This window comes from Mus caroli, chromosome 12 (assembly GCF_900094665.2).
Source record: "Mus caroli chromosome 12, CAROLI_EIJ_v1.1, whole genome shotgun sequence".
NCBI lineage: Eukaryota > Metazoa > Chordata > Mammalia > Rodentia > Muridae > Mus > Mus caroli.
Window position 1 is genome coordinate 64,145,138 of NC_034581.1, and position 10,667 is coordinate 64,155,804.

Below are 10,667 nucleotides of genomic sequence, written 5' to 3' on the forward strand. Positions count from 1 at the left end.
GAAGTGGCTTTCCAAGAAGTCACAGAGATGAGGGTCTGCGCGGGCAGAACCCAGGGCATGCAGATCCAAGAGGGCCTGGTTCAGGTTCTTCTCCAGGGCCAAGGCAGCTTCCATGGCCTCCTGGGTTTTACCCCATTCATCTTGAGATGGTTTCTGCACATCCTGGAAGAGTGCACGGCCCCCCGCGATTGTTCTGCAACTCGAGGAGACGCTCGGCTCCCTCGCGCTTCTCCTCGGCCAATTCGCGGAAGAAGTGGCCTACGCCCTCCAGAGCCACTTCATCCCGATCAAAAAAGAAGCCCAGAGAGAGGTAGGTGTAGGAGGCCCGCAGGTGCAAGTTGACCAGGCGGTTCACGGCAGCTTCCACCTCGGTGGAATAATTCTGACGAATCTGAGAGGTCATGGCTGATCCGGAGTAGGAGCTAACCACGAAGAGACGGTGCAGACTGGTCCTAGGAGCCGAAGGCAGCAAGGAGATGGTCCCGGAAGCTGCGACTGGAGAGACTTGTAAGGCGGCTGGAAGCGAGTTCAGTGGGAATCCCCGGGTCTGTTCCGTTCAAACACTGTTGAAGCAAGACACAGATCCACGGGACCTCCAAGGCGCTGCTTGTCCCATGTTTGTACCCATAGATTCCCTAATTAATGAATGATGTAAATCACTGACACACTCATCTCTTGTCAAAACCTATATCTGCACCCCACTCCCCCATAGACACTCTACTAAGCATGGCACACACACAAACACCCATTGTTGACTCTGGTTCCTCTGATGCATCCTCATGGCGGCATGGGTTTTAAGGACATTTATGCTGTCCACCTTTGCAACATAAAAGAAATCTCTAATTCAGAAATAAGCTAGATACCCGGGCAGTGGTGGCGCACGCCGTTAATCCCAGCACATGGGAGGCAGAGGCAGGCGGATTTCTGAGTTTGAGGCCAGCCTGGTCTACAGAGTGAGTTCAGGACAGCCAGGGCTACACAGAGAAACCCTGTCTCGAAAAATAACAACAACAACAATAACAAAACAAAAACAAAAGCAAGAAAGCAAGCAAGCAAGCAAGCAAGCAAGAAAGCAAGAAAGAAAGAAAGAGAAAGAAAGAGAGAAAGAAAAGGAAATAAACTAGAACTGTCAGGTATGAAAACTCAACATTTCTCTCCAAATAATCTCTACCATTTTCCTGCATATCTTATTAATGTCATATCTATGTTCTGAGGTTGGGGTCCTCAGAATGCCTGCTATGTCTTTAGCGCTACTGGGATTCTCTCTACCCAACCCCACACACATAACTCCTAGGCTGATTGAACTGGGACCGTGTAGCTACTTCTAACTGGATAGCAGCCCACAAAGGAAGGCTCAATACAAGCAGCCCACTGAGAGCCCTGGCTTGGCAAATTTGACAAGGAGAATTCCAGTGAATATTTGGCGGTGCAAGAGGGAGATGGAACACTGGCACTCAGGGGTCAGCAGGTAGACAAATAGAATTGCCAAGGAACTCCATGAAGGAGCATGAAGGAGCTGTGGGGCTGGCAAGAAGGTGGGTGTACTTATTTATTTATTTATTAAGACAGGGTCTTGCTATGTGGCCTGGGCAATTCTCCTGCATTAACTTTCTGAGTACTGGAATCACAGACACGTGCCAGTACAACTGATTTTGCTATTTATTTTATGGTGCTGGGAATTAAATCCAGAGCCTTGGATATCAGACAAGCTCTCTGCTACTTAACTAACCCCACCCCCAACACCCCAGCACTTGCGTTTTAGACCTCTGTTTGATCTTGGAAGACTCCAGGTTCTGGACCTTCCTTCTGGACTGTCAATGCAACAAGTCCACCTAGCCACCCGATGTGACTTTTCCGGAGATGCCATGGCACTCATCTTTGGGATATGGCTTTTCCTTTATTACCCAAATGTGGCCTCAAAGGGACCCCACAATTCCCCAGTTGGGCTTCAAAGGGACCCCCCAATTCCTGAGAGCTATCTGCATGTGTCCACTTCTTCCAATCAAAAGCTCTTCACTCACTCTCTCATCCTTTCTAACAAGTTAATAAGAGGATAACCATTCTATAAATAATGAAAAGTATATCCTACTGTCGGTGGGAATGTAAATTCACCTAGTCATTATGGGAAACAATATGGGGGTTCCTCAAAAATCTACAACTATAAAGCCACGGTGATCTGATAAGCCCCATTCATGGATATCTATTCTGGGGAAGTGAAATGAGCACACCCACACTCTCATGCACATTGAAGCGCTCTGGAACCAACACAGGTAACCATTAACAGGTGAACGCATAAGGAAAGGGTGAAGTTGGGGGTGTGGCTCAATGGTAGAGCACTTGCTTCGCATGCTCAAGGCCCTGAGTTCAATCCCCAGTACCACAGGAGAAGTAAATACATTCTGTCTGTCCATCTATTTACTCTTCAACCGTAAAAGAGAAGTCCTGTGTTCTGCTGAAACATGGATGGAACCAGGGGAACGTAACGGTAAGGGAAGTGAGGTATGGAAGGACCAATGTATGTTCTCATTACAGATGGATGCTTTAAAAATTGTCTTAGAAGTAGAGAGTAGACAGGGGCTACAAGAGTCTGGGAAGGGCGTACAGGGAGAGAAGGACGGGGAGACACTTTAAATGGGAGCTCCTGGATACAGAATTATTTCTAATATTCTAAGACAGAGTAGGATAACTATAATAAATTGCAATTAATCAAATACTTCAAATAGACAATTAAGAGGATTTTTTGTTTTTGTTTTTATTTTTAAATGGTGTCTCATTATGTAGTCCTGGTTGTCCTGGAACTCACTATGCAGACTAGGTTGGCCTTGAACTCAGAGATCAGCCTGCCTCTGCCTGACAAGTACTGGGACTGAAGGTGTGCTGCACTATGCCTGGCAGAAGATGATCACTTTAAGATAGGATCTCATGCTGGGCGTAGTGGCACACGCCTTTAATCCCAGCACTCGGGAGGCAGAGGCAGGTGGATTTCTGAGTTCGAGGCCAGCCTGGTCTACAAAGTAAATTCCAGGACAGCCAGGGCTATATAGAGAAACCCTGTCTCAAGAAAAAAAAAAAAAAAGATAGGATCTCATGCAGTCCAGGGTGGCCTGAAACTCACTATGTAGCAGAGGCTGGCTTCAAATTTCTGATCCTCTTAGGTGCTAGGATTACAGACCAGACTCATCTCTTCCAACTTCTGTGGAGCTGAGAATCAAAGCCAGGGCTTCCTGCATGCCAGGTAAGCACTCTACCCACAGAGACAGGGTTCCAGCCCGTCCTCAAGGATTTTCTAGGAAAAAATATGTTTCCTTGGTTATCCCAGACCTTCCTCTGCTTCTCTCAATCATTCATTCCTTTTTCTCATGTGCACATCACAGATCCCAAGATCAATAAGGCAATGTTTAAGCTTTGAGGAAGCTCTCAATCCTTCAAGTGCAGCAAGAGACAGTGGGATGAAGGGGTGAAGTGTGAGGGTGGGTCCAGTGTGCATGGGTGGGAACCGGATCCCTGGCTGTCTTGGGTGGGGGTGAGAAGGGGCTGTGTGGCCTTGGCTGGCAGCTTTTCTTTACTGGTTTTTATAGTTCTGGCCAGGAGCCACACGTAACCAGAGACACATGTCCAACTTGGATTAATTAAATGGCAGCTTCAGCCAAAGTTTGGTGCTCCTTCTAATGTTTTTGGTGTTGTAATGTCTTTTAAAAAATTCTTTTTTCCCTTTAAATATTTGTTAATGTAAGTTGCTATATTTAATCCTATAGCCTGTAAAATTTAAACATTGAGAGACGTCTGGTCTTGATTTTTAAAACTGGGGATTTATTTTTGGCTTTTTCCATGAGAACACAACTTCACTCCTCAAAGAGCATCTAGTTTTGATTTTTTTAATGAGAGATGACTGAAAATTTTGTGTTTTTAAATTTTTTGGTAGGTTTTATGTAGCCCAGATTGGCCGCGGGCTCACTATACAGCCAAGGATGATGTTAAACTACTGGTCCCCTGTCTTTCAAATACTCTTACACCACCACCCCACCACCCCAAGTGCTCACTGTCATCTTCCCTGGTTATAGGATACGTAAGGAAGGGGTGAGGTAATGAAAAGTAGCAGTCGTTATTCGTCGCCCACTAACCTTCAGTTAAAGTCAAGTCCTTGCCTAGTTTCTAGTTCCGAGTGTCCTGACTCTCAGGGTAGCGAGGTTCTGGGGAAGGAAGTTCCCTTATCTAGAGATGGATATTCTAGGGGCCACACATAGTCAGGCTGTGTGCACACAAACCTAGCTGTGCACTCTAGGCTGTGTGCTCTGCACAAGCAATGGTACCATAGGTAGGCCCATGTCCCTCGTCTACAGGGTCACTGCCATGTTGGAGGCAGGCTGACAGGTTTGGTCATATTTATTTAGGGTGGGGGCTGTAGTGAGAAAGAGTTCCTGGGACATTTTGTAAGGCCTGTTACAGCTTCTGCTTTTGTTTTGTTGTTATTGTTTTGTTTTGCTGTTTGTTTATTTTGGACACAAGGTCTCATTGTGAGGCCTAGGCAATCCTCTGCCTCAGCCTCCTGAGAGCTGGGATTGCAGGTCTGTGCTATCACTCCTGGGTTCTTCTTCTTTTAGGGCACACACAGGGCAAGTCTTGCCCGCAGAGGCTGAGGGTGCAAGGCCCAGCTATATTTCTAGTTGCTTTGGTCATGATTTCCTACAGGTAGCAGAGATTGTCCTTCTGGTCCTCACCCTGTACACTGAGGCCAGGCATCCTCCAGACACCAGCAGGGCTCTCCTGGCTGTGTAGCTCCAGTGGTTCATTGGAGTGGGACACCCAGGCATTTCTCTGAAGCAAGGTGGGGTGGGGTCCTGCTGACTCAAGAGCTCCTCTACCACCTTGTTTTAGTTGTGTGTCTTTGTTGCTATGACAGAACACAGGACAAAGCCTCCTTAGGAAAGGACAGTTTATTTTGGCTCATGGTTTGAAGGTACAGTTAGTTTATCAGCGGTCAGATTATACCCACGGTCAGGAATCAGAGAGAGGGATGGATGTTGGGGTTCTGTTTACTCTCTTCTTTTTATGCAACTTGGTGTCTCAGTTCACAAAATTGATACTACTCACATTTAGGGTTGGTGTTTCCACCCTCTTAACTCAAACTAGACAGTCTCTCACAGACCTGCCCAGAGGTATACTGCTTAAATGATCCTAAGTCCTGTCAAATCGATAGTCACTATGAACCACCACACAACTCTTAAGGCTGAGCAGATGAGGGTCCACTTCACCTGGGCTGTGGGGACCAGACTTCCCCCTTGAATTCACCAGGTCCCAGCTCACATCCCTGGCCTACCATTTTTTATACCCAGCCCTATGTTCTGGGAGCTTTTTATCAAGTTTTCAAGAAAGAAACCAGGACTCAGGTGACACTCCCCTATTTCTACCAATTGTGTTGGAATAATCATATTATAGCATAATATAGCCAATCACGCAAGTATTTTTCTGAGGCCCACTGTCTAGTGGAGGGGAGGGGCATATCTTTAGCATCTCTCTGGCCTAACCCAGATTCTATTTGCATTCAGCTGGGGGCACAATGGTATTTTCCCATCCACATCTTCCTCCAGTCACCCTTCCCTGTGTCTCAGGCTTATTTATGGATCCAATACAGATACTGAAGTCAATGAGCCAGAGTTACCTTCTGGACAAGGTATAAGAAAGCCAGGCTTCTCTAGTTGGAACAGAGGGTGAGAGGGGGTGGCGGTGCTTTCTGATGAGAGAGCTCACTGTTAAGAGCATGTGCAGCTCTTGCAGAGGACCCAGATTCCATCCCCAGTACCCACCTCCGGTGTCTTGCAGTTCTAGGGATCTGATACTTTCTTCTGGTCTTCCTGAGTACCTGCATTCATGTGGTGTGTACACACACACACACACACACACACACACACTTTAAAACATTAAAGAAAACCCCCAACAGCTCAACACTTTTTTCTGTTCACATCATCCTTCTTCTACCTTCATTGCATTTGTCTGTTCTTCTGGTTCTGATGAAGCTGACAGACAGACTGAGCCACAGGATAGACACCAGCCAGCCCAAGCCCTGTGTTCAACACGTCTGTTCAAGGCTAGATGTGGGCCCAAGTCAGACAAACAATGGCCAGTCCCTGGATGTTTGCATAACTGAGAGAAAAGATGGCCTAACTGTTCCAATGTGATCCTAAGGCTGCCGGGGGGAGGGACATCTGTGTGGGGGAGGAACATCTGTGTGGGGGTTAGAAAAGTCGTCAGAGGAAAGCAATTCTGAGAAAGAAACAGCCAAGACGGCAGAAGTTAGAGGTGCCTTGCACTTTCAGGTCAGACGTCTGTGAATAAATGTTTCCACTATGTCCATTTGAGTTAGGACCACCCCTACCCTTGTTATAGCTATGTGTTCCATCTCTACCACACATACACAGAAAAAAGAAGCTCTGTGGGGGCCCTAGACATCATTAAAGGAAGTCAGGGCAGGAACCTGGAGGGAGGAGCCATTCCAGAGGCCACTGAGGAGTGCTGCTTGCTGGCTTGCTCCCCATGGCCTGCTCAGTGTGCTTTGTTAGAGAACCAGGACCATCAGTCCAAAGGTGGCTCCGCCCACAATGGCCTGGGGCCCCCTGCATCAATCACTGATTAAGGAACCGTTCTACAGGCTTTCTTTGCCTAACAGAGGTTTCCTTCACTCAGATAACTTTAGCTTGTGTCAGGTTGACTAAAGCTAGCCAGCACAGTAGGCTAGCAGGGGTTCAGTCCATAGGGGTATCCACCTAAGAATTCTCTCCTTGGATGGGTTCTTCCCCACTCAGCCTGCCACCACAGTGACCCTGGGGTTGGCCAGCCAGACTCCAGCCCACAACTTAGAAAACAACTCACGGACTTGGCGTTCTGTTTTCACAGGTATTCACTTCTTCAGGTTACAGTGGCTTCTCTGGGACAAGCAACATCATGCCCTACCCAGGTGGGAATTAGATTCAGTTCTTAATGACTCCACTCCCTCACCAGCAAATGATTAAACGAGATAGAATCTACTGTGTTCTTATGTTAATAAAGCTGGATGCAGGCTTTCTGTAGCTGTCAACAGTGCAGTATCTTTTTATCTTCCTTTCTCACCATCCTTAGCACTGGACATATCCATCCCTCTTCTCTGTGGGACAGGACGCCCTTCTCCACCCACATACTTTCCCTAACATCACTGCACAAGGAACCGTGAGCAAGGGAGGCTGAAAAAGGTATCTCATTTCTATGTACCAGGTAGAAATCAGGAGCCCCTTTCTGAAGGAGGAGGAGGAGGAGGAGGAGGAGGAGGAGGAGAAGAAGAAGAAGAAGAAGAAGAAGAAGAAGAAGAAGAAGAAGAAGAAGAAGAAGAAGAAGAAGAAGAAGAGGAGGAGGAGGAAGAGGAGGAGGAGGAGGAGGAGAAGGAGGAAGAGAAGAGGAAGAGGAGGAAGAGGAGGAGAGGGAGGAAGAGGAGGAAGAGAAAGGATGAGTAGTAAATATTACCAGGAAGTCTCTAGCAAGTTAACGTAATGTGCTACAGCAAGAGCCTCACAGGGTTAACTCTATAGCTGGTGGGACCTATGAAGTCCCCTGGGCAAAAGGCTGATAGATTCTGACAACTCCGTAGACACTCCCCCTCCCTGCTTTGAATGCTAGGAAACCGTTCAGGACCTCAGGGGAAACCTTCACTATTATTATCTGTCCTGACTGTTCACAGGTCACCATTCAGGTCAACTCCACAAGAACAGCTGGGCTTCCAATAGTGTGAGGCCTCAGAACCAGTTCAGGAAGCTTCCAGGGAACCTTGTCCTTACTTGACCCCCGTCTGGCTGAGAACAGACAATAGCAGCTTTCTTCATGTCAAAGTGGGGAGGGGCTTCCTGGCGTGTGTCACTACCATAGAGAGGGGTTTATGAAGAGTGGCATCCCAGGCTTCTTCTATAGCTCAGGAGACCTGTAACTGCATTTCAAGTCCATCTTCACCAGTTGGTAGCAGCCATGTGACAGTCACCCTCGCCCTTTCACTGGTTACCACAGGAGCGTGCTCAGCGTGGTTCTTGTTCCGGTGCTCTGCCTCCCAGATACAAAGCATCACCAGCCTCTGTGTTACTAAATATCTATTCCACCTCTACTGTGCACACCGGGCTGATGTAAGCGCTGAGGAGGTCATGGAGGTGAGAAAAGACACTGTTCCCCCTCTCACGGAGTTTAAATCTACCAGAGCAAAGAAGAGTTATTTCGAAATGCTTCTGTGTCATGTGAATTTCAAAAAAAAACAAAGGAAAGGCTTGGGAGAAGCGGGAGAAGTAGGGTATTCTACTTCCCTGCACTTAAAACTGAAGTGTCTTCAAGAGGCTGATTTCCCAATCCCTGTATGTGACCTTCAGAAGAGATGGAGACAATGTGTCATAACTTGTGGGAGGTGGGGGGGGGGGGAGAGGGGAGGGGGCTGGGTGGGGGCTGGGGGACTGTGGCTCACAGGTGAAATCTGTTCTTGCCAACTGCAGCTCTGGTACCTCCTACTAACTCCTATCCCTTCCTGCTTTCTCGAAGAGCCCTACCTCAGTTTACCCTTCCCCAAAGTGGAGCAATTGCATTTGTGTCATCTTTGTGCCCCCCCCCCACTCCCACAGTCTGTGCTGAAGCAGCTTTGTGAGAACTGGGGCTTACTCAAATCTTTCTTGGCGAGGTCAGTGGGATGGTACCGGCTTTTCAAAACGGCTGATTTGGCTGTGAATTTATCCTTCTTTATATTTTATTTTATTTTATTTCATTTTATTTTATTTTCAGGAGTGATGAATGAAGGATAGCCAGCCAGAAAATAATCCCCAGGGAGAATGATCAGGACATCAGAAGCCCAGGGGAGAGCCTGGATCTTCGAAGCCTGATGCTCTGTTTGTACATCTAAGGCAGCTCTGCTTTGTCTGGGAGCCCTTGTCTTCCTGGCTGCACTTCCGGCAGCCATCTCTCCTTCTTCAGGAGTGGAGTCCTCCACACTGTCCAGCAATGTGAAGCCCTTGAATCTGTCCACATGTAGTTTGCATTTATTTGTTTGACCACTTTTTTTTTTTCTTCCTGTGTTCCCTCAATGTTTACTGAGCGCCAGTCCTTGGCATGTGAGATCCTTGTCTCTATTTGCTATCTTGAGGGTTTGCACTTATCTTCTTTCCTATATAATTAGCTGCATTTTCCAAGAGTGATTGGCACTTGCAAACAGATGTTACTCAGACCTTTTCTGATAGCAGCGTCTTGATTGTTCAGAGAGGCACCACCTTCTCCATCAAAGTTTCATGTGTCCGTTGGCCCAGATTAGTGTCCATATCCTGGGCATCCTACAGCTACACACTCATGAGGACCGGAGTGTCTTTATTTAGTCACAAGAGAAATCCGAGCCACCTGGATCTAGCTAACAAAGACTCCAGTCGGTAGGGCTTTAGTCACCTGACAGGTCTGAATGAAACTTCCTCCTCTGGGACCAAGGGAAAGGAAGCTGGAAGATTCGCATTGTGGGTCAGAATGAAGGTGAGGCTTAGAAGGAATGCAAGCAGAGTTTTATACTAAACGATTAGAAGAAGAAAACAATCACAAGAACAGAAGAATTGCAGTTGGCATGCGTGCAACTGACTTTGAGATTGTGACTGGCTTCGAGCTCAGAGTGAATCTTGTGCTATGTCAATAGTCATGTATCTAGGGAGTCACCTATCTGTCTTGTTACCTGGCACGTAATACCTGGATCCATATTTTAAGAGACACTTTAACACAGAGGATTCCTAGAGGACAGTGATGTTAAAATATGTGAGGACCTTAACCTTAACCTTAACCTTAGCCACATAACATAATTTAGGGATACAATTATCACCTTCAAATATTTGAAGCTTTCGATAGAGGCCATTGAGATCCTCCACTGGGTGAAATGCAGAGATCGTGAAGTAAGTGATCATGAATTTCCCAGCTCCAAGGGCCACATCTGCAACACAACCTCTATACCCAAGGCTTAGGGAACACCATGGAAAGGGGGACAGAAAGATCGTAAGACCCAGAGGACCAGGACGCCTACTGTAGTATCTTCTGGACATGACAGAGAGATTGAACCTCTGAAATCTCAACATATGGTTGCTCAAATGAGACTTTTATCAAGCCAGTATCCGTCAACATGACAGTATGGACAGAGAAAACTTCACAAGGCCTGATCCATAGATGAAGAGGTGCAGGCAGTCAGGGGCTGCTGAGAGTCGGAGAATCTGTTTTCTCCAGGGATGGACCCCCGATATGCTATCCAGATCTGAATGGTCAGTTCTAACCATGTGTACAAGCAATTAGTATGTGTGGACTTGGCAGGATATGTGTATGCATGTACATACATGTCTCATTAATGTTTAAAGTGAGGTCAGGAATTTGAGAGGGGTTGCAGGAGTTGGGGGGAAGAAGGGGTGGAAATGATATAAATACAGTACTCACGTATGAAATTCTAAACTTTTTAAAACTAAAAAGAGGAAGAAGGAGGAGAAGAAGAAGGAGAAGGAGGAGAAGGGGAAGGGAAGGAGAAGAAGGAGGAGGAAGAGGAGAAGAAGAAGAAGAAGAAAAGAAGAAGAAGAAGAAGAAGAAGAAGAAGAAGAAGAAGAAGAAGAAGAAGAAGAAGAAGAAGAGGAGGAGGAGGAGGAGGAGGAGGAGGAGGAGGA

The 10,667-nt window shown here is 46.9% G+C and overlaps 1 pseudogene; it reads right to left on the minus strand.

Annotated features, from left to right (window-relative positions):
- LOC110306540 lies at nucleotides 1-455 on the minus strand (annotated as a pseudogene).
- Between the last annotated feature and the right edge of the window lie 10,212 nt (nucleotides 456-10,667).